Source organism: Anomaloglossus baeobatrachus, chromosome 2, assembly GCF_048569485.1.
Source record: "Anomaloglossus baeobatrachus isolate aAnoBae1 chromosome 2, aAnoBae1.hap1, whole genome shotgun sequence".
In the NCBI taxonomy this organism is placed as follows: Eukaryota; Metazoa; Chordata; class Amphibia; order Anura; family Aromobatidae; genus Anomaloglossus; species Anomaloglossus baeobatrachus.
In genome coordinates this window covers 26303447-26319147 of record NC_134354.1, presented here as the reverse complement: position 1 = coordinate 26319147, position 15701 = coordinate 26303447, and positions in this window count along the sequence as shown.

Below are 15701 nucleotides of genomic sequence, written 5' to 3'. Positions count from 1 at the left end.
CTGGGGCAGATGGTGACGCAGCTGAGATGGCATAGCTCTCCACAGGTTGAGCTGGGCCCCAGGGCGTATGGGGATGGTAGTAGTAGGCTATGATGGCTGGGGTTGCAGGGCCGGAGGCGCAGGTGAACAACAGAGCGACACATGGATGCAGTCTCAAGATTTTTACTCACTGTAGCAGGTTCCAAGGTAACATGACATGTCAGTGACCGCCTTTGGAGTGCTGGGGTTTCACTGTGAAGGGCTCCAGGCGATCCCGGGCAGTTCGGAGGACGAGTCCAGTGCACTTTTCTCAAGTGTACCCTTCCCTGGCCGTCTTCCTGTGCTTGCTTCTCCCTCCTGCCTTGCGCCCTCGCTCACTGAACCCTGTGCCAGTGCTTGTGGACCCTGTTGGGTGGCGTGAAACTCTATCCCTTGGTCCTTTACGGTCACCTTCCAACAAATTCGTGTGCAAATGTGTCTTCGGTGTTTGCAGTCACCTCAGACGCTGTTTTTACTAGTGGAGTACGTAGGTTCTTCTCCTCTAGCCTAGCCTAGCGACCAGTCCACGTGTTGTGGCCAAGTCCTTCCACCCATAGATTATATGTGGAATAAGGCAACGGGAGGATGTTGCACTTCCCGTGGTCTCTAGGACACCTTCTGTCTTGGCCGAGCGGTACCAGCTCCAGGCCATGGGTCTTCGCTCCTCCACTGCTCCCCTACTCTTCCCTTCTCTCTCCACACTCCACTACTGTGTGTACCCACTCAACAGACTCCACCCCCTCCCGGTCTGGCTTCGGGTAAAATCACGCCCTTACCATGTCTGATGAGGTGTTGCTGAGTGAGAGTGTTGTGCTTTTGTGTGAACCAGTGGTGAACTCCTCCATACCCAGGATGGGAATACCATACCTCTGGATGAGGTGCAGTACCTCTGTGGCGACTGAAGCCTCAGGGGCGCCACAACTACCTATACAATAATGATCTAAATTTGAGTTTTACCTTTTCTAAACCGGACTCTTTTGACAACTATTTGGATTTGACATTAAAGGGAAGTGGCAATGAAATAACATGCTCCATGTTCAGAAAACCGGTCAGTGTGAACAGCACACTAGTTGCAAGTAGCTGTCATCCTAAGCACACTATTGAGGCAATCCCCTATGCGGAATTCAAAAAGAATTTGGTCTGATAAAATTTTTTTTTGGAAAGTAAAAATATTATGCAAAGACTACAACAAAGAGGTAATGGAAGGAAGGCTATTTGTAGATCATTTAACAGAGCGAAGAAAAACAGTAGAACTGAAATATTAGCCTCCACCACCCAAAAAAAATCCATAAAAACAACAATAATGCTATTGAGTCGACCATCAGGGTTTTCGATAGGGGGGTACTCTGGCGCAGGGACTACGGATACTTTACTCTCGATGGGGTTATCACAGGTGGTCGGTCCCGGCTTCGTGCCCTGGGCGCTCACTCTGCGGCTGTGGAATGGGGTACAGGGATGATTTTGGGGATATACGTGACGCCACCTGTGGTGTCTGGTAAGCGGGATACACCAGCGCTGCCCGCGGCCGACCTCTGAGGCGATGGTGACGGTAGCTTAAGATCTCTCAGCTCCCCACAGGTGGAGCTATTTTACCTCAGGGCGGCGGGTCGCTGACCAGGAGGGAAGCGACCGAGCGGTGATGGCTGCCTTCTTCTCTGACGTTGCAGGGTCCTGTCAATCGGCGGAGAGACGACACACCGAGTCCACATCAGCTTAAGCAAGTCCTTTTTACTGGCATCTGGTTTGTTTTGCACAGTACACAGCAGAAACAGTTCGGTTACCAGAAGGCCAATGGTCACAAGTTTCGGAGGAGATTTGATGACAGAGTCTCTCTCTGAGGTAACCTTTCCTTGTCTCTTTCTCGGTCTCTGCTCTGAGGGCTCTGTGACTCCCTCTTTAACCCACTCGTCAGTCTCGTCACTGGTTTTCCCAGGGGTCTGATGCTGCACGATCTCTTTATCTATCCCGCAACAGCGTTGTGAACTCGGCTTGGGGTTAGTAGTCAGACTCTTGATGGGTACCGGGCCTCCTCTTATTTAGGATCCTAGGTTAACGGTCAATGGTTTTGGGGATAAAACTGACAAACCTCCTCGTTCCCGTTATACCGGTGTCGAACTGAACTCTTCAGCCGGCTCTCGCCAGACCTAAAGCGTCCCCTTTCCGTCTGGGTTACCCCTTTTCCAGTGTCTTTCATTTCTTTTGGGGTACCCTCGCTCAGGACGTCGGGCCTATGTTATTTCTAGCCCTTCTTTCTGTCATTAATTTTCTCTCATCTCTTCTTGTCACTCCTTACTGACTGACTGTTAACTGACTAACTGTCACTCAGTCGTCCTGTCAATCACATCGCGTCTGACGCTCAGCTAGGCTCCACCCCCCCTATGGACCTACTATATAAACAGTCCCAGGAATATGAAGGTAGGGGCTGCTGAGTCATTGTTACTCAATCTAATATAAGCCTCTGCATTTCCTCTCTCTTTCACCTGTGACCAAAGGGCACTGCACCTTAGGCGGGCTTTGCACACTACGACATCGCAGGTGCAATGTCGGTGGGGTCAAATTGAAATGACGTACTTCCGGCATCGCATGCGACATCGTAGTGTGTAAAGGCTCGATGATACGATTACCGAGCGCAAAAGCGTCGTAATCGTTTAATCGGTGCAGCGTCGGCGTAATCTATGATTACGCTGACGCGACGGTCTGATGTTGTTCCTCGCTCCTGCGGCAGCACACATCGCTGTGTGTGAAGCCGCAGGAGCGAGGAACATCTACCGGCGTCACCACGGCTTCCGTAGGATATGCGGAAGGAAGGAGGCGGGCGGGATATTTACATCCTGCTCATCTCCGCCCCTCCGCTCCTATTGGCTGCCTGCCGTGTGACGTCGCAGTGACGCCATAGAACCCGCCCCCTTAACAAGGAGGCGGGTCGCCGGCTAGAGCGACGGTCGCAGGGTGAGTCCATGTGAGTCCATGTGAAGCTGCCGTAGCGATAATGTTCGCTACGGCAGTTATCACAAGGATATCGCATCTGCGACGGGGGCGGGGACTATCGCACTCGGCATCGCAGCATCGGCCTGCGATGTCGCAGCGTGCAAAGCCCGCCTTAATGTTAAGGTGCTGCATTCCCCTGTAGAGCCTAACCACAGGGGCGCTACACTATCACTTTTAGTACTGTATATAATCGGCAATATAATGAAATAAATTGTTCTACGATATATTCCGGTATTATTTCAGGATGAAAAACGGAACAAAATTCTAGCACAGGGATATAGACGAGTAGCGAAAAGAGGACGCTCTCTTGAGAATATATTGTCACCTAGTATTCATAAGAAATCTGACTCCCAAAAAGTTCCAATTGACTTTCTATAAAAAGTTTCTTTAAATATGGAGTTATGAAGTGCAATATCTGCAAATTCACAAAAAAATACAAAAAGTGGACAATAGAATAATAACATTAGTTACTCAGGAACAGTGAAACAAATTTTATGGAAGTTTGTAAGGGTATTGTAAGAGGGTATCCAGTGCCCCGCCGCCCCTGAAGACGTCAGGCCTTTATATGTGTGATTAAGGCCTAAAACACACTTCCGCAAAAAAAAACGTACGTGTCTCACGGTCCGTTTTTTGGGTCCGTGTTCCGTTTTTTAGGGGCGTTTCTCCGGTACGTATGGCATCCGTGTGATGGCGTATGCGAGCCGTGTGTGCGTGTGGAATTTCCGTATTGACATAAAATACGTACGTGTGCTGTCCGTTTATAAAGGCCCGCATTCTTACCCAGTTAACGTTGTTAATCATTCATCATGAGATCCTGGTGTTTTTGTTTGCCATCAATTGACCTGATAGATTGGTAACAAGTGTTTCAGATTTTGTGATTAAAAACAGACACGGACGATACGTGCTGAACACGGACATACTTCGTGTGCGGTCCGTGCAGGCACGGACCCATAGACTAAAGCGGGTCCGTGCGTGCGTGCTGCCGGCCAAAAACGGACATGTCGTCCGTGTTGAAAAGCGCACACACGTACTTACGACACGGACACACGTTCCGTGTGATTTTACGTGTTTGTGCCATCTACCATTGAATAACATGGGTCTCCGTGTGGACGTGTCTCCGGTACGTGCAAATACGTACCGCACACGTACAAAAAAAACAGATGTGTGTTGCGGGTCTAATAGAAATGTTATTGACCTATGTATTTGAGGTGTAATGTTCAGTAATGTCAAAATGCCTAGTCTTGTGGGTTATGTCGCAGTACTGTCAGCTACCAATAGATGACACTGGGCACCTTAGCATGGAAGGAAGGCACAGGTAGAAGATATAGTGGCAGGACTGAAAGGGTTAGCTGGATAGCCCCGGCCCACAGTGAGGGGATATAGGGGGACATTTCCTGGTTTTAATAAAAAAATGAAACAAGGGAGCGCATGTGAAGGGTCTGGGAGATAGCGGTGAGGAGGAGAAAAAGAATCTGCTCACCTGATGTGGTTGTGCAGCCCTCGCACAACTACGGTGTAAGACGGGAGTGTGGTGTCAGTAGTCTTCTAACCTGTTAGCCCACGATGTCCATCCAGGGAAGCAAATTCCTGAAAAGCTGGTCACGTGACATATCACTGGGGGGTCTCTGGTAATCTGACCTCCGTATCAAGCAGCTCTTGCCGTGAATCCACAGAGGGGAAAATCAGCAGTAAAGAATGGAAACATGGTCTGATAGAGCGGTAAGGAGGCATTCTGTAATCATATCATAGGGCCGCCGATGTCAGCAGGCAACGGTGCACTCTGACGCTCCCATGACTCACTTCCTGAGCGCCGGCTCACACAGGAACACAGCATTTCCGCTGATCAGAGCGATGCTGCTCTGATCAGCAGAAATGCACAGGCGATTGGACTCTGCAGTGATAAAGTCCTCTAGGGGGTCTAGTAAAATAAATAAAAAAATAAATAAAAAATATGAAAAAATTTAAAAAACCTAAATGTTCAAATCCCCCCATTGGAAATAAAACAATAAAAAATACACATATTTGTTATTACCTCATTAAGAAATGCCCAAAATATAAAATCAATTAATCTAATCGGTACACAGCATAGCAAGAAAAAAAAAAATCCAAACGCCAAAATTACGTTTTTGGTCGCTGCAACATTGCATTAAAATGCAATAACAAGTGATCAAAACATTGCATGTATGCAAAAATGATATAATTAAATACGTCTGCCCAAGACGCAAAAAATAAGCCATCACTGAGCCCCAGATCTTGAAAAATGAGGACGCTACAGGTCTGGGAAAATGGCGACAAAAGGGCAATTTTTTTGGGGGGGAACAAACTTCTGAATTTTTTTTACTCTTTAGATAAAAGTTAAACCTATACATGTTTGGTATCTACGAACTTTTACGGACGTGAGGCATCACACCGACATATCAGTCTTACCATATAGCGAATGTGGTAAATGAAAGTCCCCGAATACAATCATGCGATTATTGTATTTATCTATGTATGCCCTTTTTTCACATGTAAAGCGCCATGTAATGAATGGTGCTTTAATAATAATAAATAATAATAATGCAATTGCAATTTTTTTACAATTTCTTCGCATTTGTAACTTTTTTGCGTTTTCCAGTACAATATATGGTAAAACTAATGGTTTCATTCAAAAGTACAGCTTGTCCCACAAAAAAACACATGATAATGTTTGTACTCTGCGATTAAGGGCCACACAGCCAGAAACGCGTCAGAGGAACAATATGATGGACTGTATACATTTTAATGAATGACGAATTGTACTTTTAAATGAAACCATGAGTTGTACCATATAAATCAGTAGCGTAGTTACTGGGGGGGCAGATGGGGCGGTCGCCCCGGGCCCATGACCTAGAGGGGCCCACTCAGACCTGCTGCCTCCCAGGGCCATGTTAAAACACCGTCTTTTTTTTTTTAGACCCCCATTCCCTTTTGCTAACTAGCAAAACCTACGATTTTTTTAAAGGGAGAGGGGAGGTGACGACACCTTCTCTTTAATACATGAGCTGCAGAGGCAGGGAAGCTCTTATCTGTTCCGTGGAGGACCTGTGATGACGTCATGCCCATGTGACCCCCGTGTGGGAGGAGCCAGAAGATACATGAGTAGCTGTAGCACATGACAGCAGGTAATGAGTGAAGAGGAGGACATGGGAGGTGCTGAGAGTGACAAGAGAGGGGCAGAGCGTGACAAGAGAGGGGCAGAGTGTGACAAGAGAGGGGCAGAGTGTGACAAGAGAGGGGCAGAGTGTGACAGGAGAGTGGCAGAGTGTGATAAGAGAGGGTCAGAGTGTGACAAGAGAGGGGCAGAGTGTGACAAGAGAGGGGCAGAGTGTGATAAGAGAGGGGCAGAGTGTGACAAGAGAGGGGCAGAGTGTGACAAGAGAGGGGCAGAGTGTGACAAGAGAGGGGCAGAGTGTGACAAGAGAGGGGCAGAGTGTGACAGGAGAGTGGCAGAGTGTGATAAGAGAGGGTCAGAGTGTGACAAGAGAGGGGCAGAGTGTGACAAGAGAGGGGCAGAGCGTGACAAGAGAGGGGCAGAGCGTGACAAGAGAGGGTCAGAGTGTGACAAGAGAGGGGCAGAGTGTGACAAGAGAGGGGCAGAGTGTGACAGGAGAGGGGCAGAGTGTGACAAGAGAGGGGCAGAGCGTGACAAGAGAGGGGCAGAGTGTGACAAGAGAGGGTGCAGAGTGTGACGAGAGAGGGGCAGAGTGTGACAGGAGAGGTGCTGAATGTGACAAGAGAGGGGCAGAGTGTGACAATAGAGGGGCAGAGTGTGACAAGAGAGGGTCAGAGTGTGACAAGAGAGGGGCAGAGCATGACAAGAGAGGGGCAGAGTGTGACAAGAGAGGGGCAGAGTGTGACAGGAGAGGGGCAGAGTGTGACAAGAGAGGGGCAGAGCGTGACAAGAGAGGGGCAGAGCGTGACAAGAGAGGGGCAGAGTGTGACGAGAGAGGGGCAGAGTGTGACAGGAGAGGTGCTGAATGTGACAAGAGAGGGGCAGAGTGTGACAATAGAGGGGCAGAGTGTGACAAGAGAGGGTCAGAGTGTGACAAGAGAGGGGCAGAGCATGACAAGAGAGGGGCAGAGTGTGACAAGAGAGGGGCAGAGTGTGACAAGAGAGGGGCAGAGTGTGACAGGAGAGGTGCTAAATGTGACAAGAGAGGGCAGAGTGTGACAAGAGAGGGGCAGAGTGTGACAAGAGAGGGGCAGAGTGTGACGAGAGAGGGGCAGAGTGTGACAGGAGAGGTGCTGAATGTTACAAGAGAGGGGCAGAGTGTGACAATAAAGGGTCAGAGCGTGACAAGAGAGGGTCAGAGTGTGACAAGAGAGGGGCAGAGTGTGACAAGAGAGGGGCAGAGCGTGACAAGAGAGGGGCAGAGCATGACAAGAGAGGGGCAGAGCGTGACAAGAGAGGGGCAGAGTGTGACAAGAGAGGGGCAGAGCGTGACAAGAGAGGGGCAGAGTGTGACAAGAGAGGGTCAGAGTGTGACAAGAGAGGGGCAGAGTGTGACAAGAGAGGGTCAGAGTGTGACAAGAGAGGGTCAGAGCATGACAAGAGAGGGGCAGAGTGTGACAAGAGAGGGGCAGAGTGTGACAAGAGAGAGGCAGAGTGTGACAGGAGAGGTGCTGAATGTGACAAGAGAGGGCAGAGTGTGACGAGAGAGGGGCAGAGTGTGACGAGAGAGGGGCAGAGTGTGATGAGAGAGGGGCAGAGTGTGATGAAAGAGGGTCAGAGTGTGACAAGAGAGGGTCAGAGTGTGACAAAAGAGGGGCAGAGTGTGATGAGAGAGGCGTAGAGTGTGACAGGAGAGGTGCTGAATGTGACAAGAGAGGGGCACAGTGTGACAAGAGAGGGGCAGAGTGTGACAGGAGAGGTGCTGAATGTGACGAGAGAGGGGCAGAGTGTGACAAGAGAGGGGCAGAGTGTGACAAGAGAGGGGCAGAGTGTGACAAGAGAGGTGCTGAATGTGACAAGAGAGGGGCAGAGTGTGACAAGAGAGGGGCAGAGTGTGACAGGAGAGGTGCTGAATGTGACGAGAGAGGGGCAGAGTGTGATGAGAGAGGGGCAGAGTGTGATGAAAGAGGGGCAGAGTGTGACAAGAGAGTGGCAGAGTGTGACAGGAGAGGTGCTGAATGTGACAAGAGAGGGGCAGAGTGTGAAGAGAGAGGGGCAGAGTGTGATAAGAGAGGGGCAGAGTGAGGGTCAGAGTGTGACAAGAGAGGGTCAGAGTGTGACAAGAGAGGGTCAGAGTGTGACAAGAGAGGGTCAGAGTGTGACAAGAGAGGGTCAGAGTGTGACGAGAGAGGGTCAGAGTGTGACGAGAGAGGGGCAGAGTGTGACAGGAGAGGTGCTGAATGTGACAAGAGAGGGGCAGAGTGTGACGAGAGAGGGGCAGAGTGTGACGAAAGAGGGGCAGAGTGTGACAGGAGAGGTGCTGAATGTGACAAGAGAGGGGCAGAGTGTGACGAGAGAGGGGCAGAGTGTGATAAGAGAGGGGCAGAGTGAGGGGCAGAGTGTGACAAGAGAGGGTCAGAGTGTGACGAGAGGGGCAGAGTGGGACAAGAGAAAGGCAGAGTGAGGGGCAGATTGTGACAATAGCGGGTCAGAGTGTGACAAGAGAGGGTCAGAGTGTGACAAGAGAGGGTCAGAGTGTGACAAGAGAGGGGCAGAGTGTGATAAGAGAGGGGCAGAGTGAGGGGCAGAGTGTGACAAGAGAGGGTCAGAGTGTGACGAGAGGGGCAGAGTGGGACAAGAGAAAGGCAGAGTGAGGGGCAGATTGTGACAATAGCGGGTCAGAGTGTGACAAGAGAGGGTCAGAGTGTGACAAGAGAGGGTCAGAGTGTGACAAGAGAGGGTCAGAGTGTGACGAGAGAGGGGCAGAGTGTGACAGGAGAGGTGCTGAATGTGACAAGAGAGGGGCAGAGTGTGACGAGAGAGGGTCAGAGTGTGACAAGAGACTGGCAGATTGAGGGGCAAAGTGTGACAAGAGAGGGGCAGAGTGAGGGTCAGGGTGTGACAAGAGAGGGGCAGAGTGTGACAAGAGAGGGGCAGAGTGAGGGTCAGTGTGTGACAAAGGAGGGTCAGAGTGTGACAATAGAGGGGCAGAGTGTGACAAAAGTGGGGCAGAGGGTGACAAGAGAGGGTCAGAATGTGACAAGAGAGGGTCAGAGTGTGACAAGAGAGGGTCAGAGTGTGACAAAAGAGGGTCAGAGTGTGACAAGAGAGGGTCAGAGTGTGACAAAAGAGGGTCAGAGTGTGACAATAGAGGGGCAGTTTGACAAGAGAGGGTCAGAGTGTGACAAGAGAGGGTCAGAGTGTGACGAGAATGGGTCAGAGTGTGACGAGAGAGGGTCAGAGTGTGACAGAGGGATGAAAACAGTGACAGAGCAGGGCAGAGTGTGACAGAGGGGTGCAGGGTGGGACAGAGGGGGGGAGGCTGTGACAGAGGGGAGCAGGCTGTGACAGAGGAGTGCATTGTGTGACAGAGGGGTGCAGGGTGTGACAGAGGGGGGGCAGGCTGTGACAGAGGGGAGCAGGATGTGACAGAGGGGTGCATTGTGTAACAGGGGAGGCAGAGAGTGGCAGAGTGTGATAGAGGGGAGCAAGCTGTGAAAGAGCGGTGCAGGGTATGACAGAGGGGTGCATGCTGTGACAAGAGATGGGTGCAGACTGTAACAGTGGGGTAAACATGATTACCTGGTTAGGGGCCCATTCAGAAGGTTCGCCCCCCCTTGAGACGAAAACCTAGCTACGCCTCTGAGTGTACTCAAAAATAGCAAAAAAATTCCAAATGCGAAAAAATTGCAAAAAAAGTGTGATTACAGAATAGTTCTTGAGATATTTTACTCACGGTGTTCACTATATGGTAAAACTGATGTGTCGGTGTGGTGCTTCAGATCGGTACAAGTTCGTAGACACCAAGCATGAATAGGTTTACTCTTATCTAAAGGGTTAAAAAAAATCAGAAGTTTGTCCAAAAAAAGTGTTGCACGTTTTGCGCCATTTTCTGTGATCCGTAGCATTCTCATTTTTCAGGATCTATGACTCACTGATGGCTTATTTTTTGCGTCTCGAGCTGACGTTTTTAACAGTACTATTTTTACGCAGATGCTACGTTTTGATCGCCTGTTATTGCATGTTGCGCAAAATTTGCGGCGAGCAAAAAACGTAATATTGGCGCTTGGAATTTTTTTGCCACTACGCCATTTACTAATCAGATTAATTGATTTTATATTTTGATAGATCGGGCATTTGTGAATGCTGCAATGCCAAATGTGTGTATATATTTTTTATTTTTTTAACCCTTTCATTTTCAGTGGAGCGAAAGGGGGGTGATTTGAACTTTTATTTTTATTTTTTTTTTTTTCTAATTTTTCAAAATTTTATTTTTTTACTATTTTTTTTTATGTTAATATTCCCCCTAAGGGGCTATAAGGATCTGCTGTCTGATCGCTCATTCTTTTCTCCCAATTAGAGCAGCACCGCTCAGATTGGCAGAAATGCTCATCTCTTGTAATAAGCAGTACTCGGCTGCTTGTTACAGGACCTGAGTCTTGTGAGCAACAGGAGTCATCACGACCCTGTGCTATGACATCCCCGACATCCCCACCATCATTATGGGTGATTTCAATATCCCCATTGACACTTCCCACTCATCTGTCTCCAAACTTCTAACACTCGCTTCCTCCTTCAGCCTCACCCAATGGTCTTCTGCAGCTACTCACAAAGATGGCCACACGCTGGACCTCATCTTCACTCGCCTCTGTTCCCTATCTAACCTCTCTAACTCACCTCTCCCCCTGTCTGACCACAACCTACTCACATTCTCTTCCCTCTCTTCTCCAAGTATGCAACCCCCCCTCCACAAATTTTCATACCCTCGCAGAAATATCAAACACATTGATTTACACGCCCTTTCTCAGTCCCTTCTCCCCCTCACAGACATTGCATTTCTACATGATGCAGATGCCGCTGCAACTTTATACAACACTACAATCTCTGCAGCTCTCGAATCAGCTGCCCCCCTCACACACACCAAAACCCGCACAATCAACAGGCAACCCTGGCACACAAGGCAGACTAAAGAACTTAGACGGGCTTCCAGAATTGCTGAGCGCAGATGGAAGAGGTCTCATTCCACTGAACACTTCATTGCATATAAAGAGTCCCTCACCACTTTCAAGTCCACACTCACTGCTGCAAAACAAACCTACTTCTCATCCCTCATATCTTCTTTCTCTCACAACCCTAAACAGCTATTCAACACTTTCAATTCTCTCCTCCGTCCTCCGGCACCACCTCCCTCTCCTCTCATCTCAGCTGAAGACTTTGCCTCTTTCTTCAAGCGGAAGATTGACAACATCAGAGCAAGCTTTGGCCCACAATCACCACAGCCCCTCATCATAGCTACTCATCCCTCTTCCTCCAAATCCAGCTTCTCCACCATGACAGAAAACAATCTCTCCACTCTACTCTCAAGATCACATCTAACCACCTGTGCACTGGACCCGCTCCCATCGCACCTCATCCCCAACATCACCGCAGTCCTCATCCCAGCCCTAACCCATCTCTTCAACCTATCACTAGCAAGTGGTGTATTCCCTTCATGCTTTAAACATGCCTCTATTACACCCATCCTCAAAAAGCCCTCCCTTGACCCATCCTCTGTGTCAAACTATCGCCCCATATCCCTTCTCCCCTATGCCTCAAAACTACTGGAACAGCATGTCCATCTTGAATTGTCCTCATACCTCTCCTCCTGCTCCCTCTTTGACCGGCTTCAATCTGGCTTCCGACCACATCATTCTACCGAAACTGCCCTAACCAAAGTCACCAATGATCTACTAACCGCCAAAGCCAAGCGACACTACTCTATCCTCCTCCTCCTGGACCTGTCCTCTGCCTTCGACACAGTAGACCATTCCCTCCTACTACAGATTCTCTCATCTCTGGGCATCACAGACTTGGCCCTATCTTGGATCTCCTCATACCTAACCGACCGAACTTTCAGCGTCTCCCATTCTCACACCACTTCCTCAGCTCGCCCCCTATCTGTCGGTGTCCCTCAAGGCTCAGTTCTTGGACCCCTGCTGTTCTCCATCTATACCTTCGGCTTGGGACAGCTCATAGAGTCCCACGGCTTCCAGTATCATCTCTATGCCGATGACACACAGATCTACCTCTCTGGACCTGACATTACCTCTCTACTAACCAAAATACCACAATGTCTGTCTGCTATTTCATCCTTCTTCTCTGCACGATTCCTAAAACTTAACATGGACAAAACAGAGTTTATTGTCTTTCCTCCTCCTCACTCACCTCCTCCAACAAGCCTTTCCATCAAACTTGATGGTTGCTCACTCACCCCAGTCTCACAAGCTCGTTGCCTTGGAGTAACCCTCGACTCTGCTCTATCCTTCAAGCCACACATCCAAGCCCTCTTCAACTCATGCCGATTACAACTCAAAAATATCTCCCGGATCCGTGCTTTCCTTAACCAAGAATCTTCAAAAACATTAGTGCATGCCCTCATCATCTCCCGCCTCGACTACTGCAACCTCCTGCTCTCTGGCCTCCCTTCCAACACTCTTGCACCCCTCCAATCTATCCTAAACTCTGCAGCCCGCTTAATCCACCTCTCCCCTCGCTACTCCCCAGCCTCGCCACTCTGCCAATCCCTTCACTGGCTTCCCATCGCCCAACGACTCCAGTTCAAAACATTAACCATGACATACAAAGCCATGCACAACCTGTCTCCTCCCTACATCTGTGACCTAGTCTCCCAGTACCTACCTGCACGCAACCTTAGATCCTCACAAGATCTCCTTCTCTGCTCCTCTCTTATTTCCTCTTCCCACAATCGTGTACAAGATTTCTCCCGTGCATCCCCCATACTCTGGAACGCTCTGCCTCAGCACATCAGACTCTCCACTACCGTGGAAAGCTTCAAGAGGAACCTCAAGACCCACCTCTTCCAACAAGCCTACAACCTACAATAGCCCTCAGCCCAGTAGACCACTGCGCAACCAGCTCTGTCCTCACCTATTGTACCATCACCCATTCCCTGTAGACTGTGAGCCCTCGCGGGCAGGGTCCTCTCTCCTCCTATACCAGTCTGTCTTGTACTGTTAATGATTGTTGTACGTATACCCTCTTTCACTTGTAAAGCGCCATGGAATAAATGGCGCTATAATAATAAATAATAATAATAATAATAATGATGACAACCATCAGCTCCACGTGATTATGTCACGTGAGTTCAGGTGGTGGCCCATGAGTAAAGTTTTCCGCACCTGCTATTTAATGGCAATATCATATTTGGACAGCACCATTTAAGGGGTTAACAGATACGGGCAGATCACGGATCTACTCGTGCCTGCCAGGCGCATGTCATCTGACATGTGCATGGAACTACGCAGGCTGTCTGCAGCAGCCGGCGGGGATTAATACTATGACCACTAGGACGTAATATTACTGCCGGCGGTCATTAAGGGGTTAAGGCTATGTTCACACGTAGCATTTTTGCTGCATTTGTTTTTGCTGTGTTTTTTCACAAATTTTATGCAAATTAAATCTGATTTTTACTGTAACAGGAAAAGTGATGAGATTTCACAGATTGGTCTCCCTCTAACCAAACTTTCTCCTCTCCAGTCCATCTTTAATGCAGCAGCCAGGGTCATATTCCTGTCCAGCTGCTTCACCGATGTCTCCACCTTGTGCCAGTCACTACACTGGCTACCTATCTGCTACAGAATACAATACAAACTCATATCCCTCACCCACAAAGCTCTCCACAGCTCTGCACCACCATATATCTCCCTCATCTCTGTCTATCATCCCACCCGCCCCCTTCGTTACGCAAATGATCCTAGACTAACATCCTCCATAATCCGAACCTCACACCTCCGTCTCCAAGACTTTTCTCTCGCTGCGCCAGTTTTCTGGAATGTACTACCCTAAAGAATGCGACTAATATCCAGCCCCCAACGTTAAGTATGCATTAAAAACACATCTCTTCAGACAAGCTTATCACCATAACTTACAAACCTAACTCTCCCCCGTCCCACCTTCTAAATGCTACTTGTAACCTTCTCCCTCCTATTGCTGTCCTCACATCCTCCATACAACCAATAGCACATAAATGCACCTAAAAGTTTACTGTCTGAGGCCCTGTTCGCACTAGAAAATGGAATTTTCTTAAGAAAATTCCGCAGGCTCTTAAAGATTTCCGCACCTGCGGGAAAAAAACGCAAAAAAAAACGCACCGAAATCCGCATGCGGTATGTTGCGTATTGTTGCGGATTTGGTGCAGATTTGGTGTGTAATTGCTGCAGGTTGTTCCCTGCGGGATTTCACAGTTCTTCCCGCTCCTGCTGCCCATGGTGCTGAAGTCTCCGAGCCGTGCTTTTGTCCCACGCGGCTGCCTCCGGTGATCTGCTGTTTGCGGTTCAGCTGTGCACTGCATAACTGCATACCGAGCCGGCCTGGAAGCAGGAGAGCAGTGTCCAGAGGCAGCCTCGCAGGAGAAGATGATGTTATACGATCAGCGGTGACTTCAGTCAGCTGATGTGCAGTGATGGCGGGAGTCCTCCACATGTCACTGCAAAGCACATCAGTGAAGTCACCGCTGATCCCGGCAGCTCACTTCACTTGCGTCCTGACCCTCACAGTGAGCAGTCATGGTCTATGGCGCTCAATGTGAGTGTCAGGTGTAGCAGAGCTGGAAGCGTTGTGGGACATCTTGTGGATTACGTCGGACCTGGAGGGCTGTTATTAGGGGTTAATAAAGTGGTGAAAGAGGGGGCTTTTTTTGTCTTTTATTTCAAATAAAGGATTTTTGGGGTGTTTGTGCTTATTTACTTCACTTACAGTTTAGTGATGAGGGGGTGTCATATAGATGCCTGCCATCACTAAACTAGGACTTAGTGGCAGCTATGGGCTGCTGCCATTAACTCCTTCATTACCCCAATTGCCACCCTGCCATCATGGCAACTGGAAGAGCCAGGAAAAGTCCAGGACTGTGGCATCTAATGGATGCGGCAATTCCGGGCGGCTGCTGGCTGATATTTTTAGGCTGGGGGGCTCCCCATAACGTGAGGCTCCCCAGCCTGAGAATACCAGCCCCCAGCTGTGAGGCTTTATCCTGGCTGGTTATCAAAATTGGGGGGACTGCACGCCGTTTTTTTTTAAATTATTTATTTATTTATTTTACTGTACCCTATATACACGCCCACCGGCGGCTGTGATTGGTTGCACTGGAGACAGATTGGATTGGAGACAGCTGTCACTCAGCGAGGGGGTGTGTCTGCCTGCAACCAATCACAGCCACCGGTGAGCAGGGAAGGAGTGAATACGAGATGGAATAATGAGTTGGCTCTGGAAGATTAAAGAGCCGCCGCGGGAGCAGTGTGACAGCCGCCCGGTCATCGGTGAGTATGAAGCGCTTGCTCCTACCCCTTTGGGCCAGATTCTGTTCCCCATAAACTTTATATGGGTAGCAGCATCTGGCCAGATACCGGGGATCAATCCTCCGCCGACCCAGAGTCAGCGGGTGATTGATCTGCCAGCCCTCGAAACCGCAGAGACCCGTGGAAAAAAAGTGACATGCAATTGTTTTTGCTGCGGGAATTCTGCAGCAAAACATGCAGCTGTCAAAATCCGCATAGTGCACACAGCA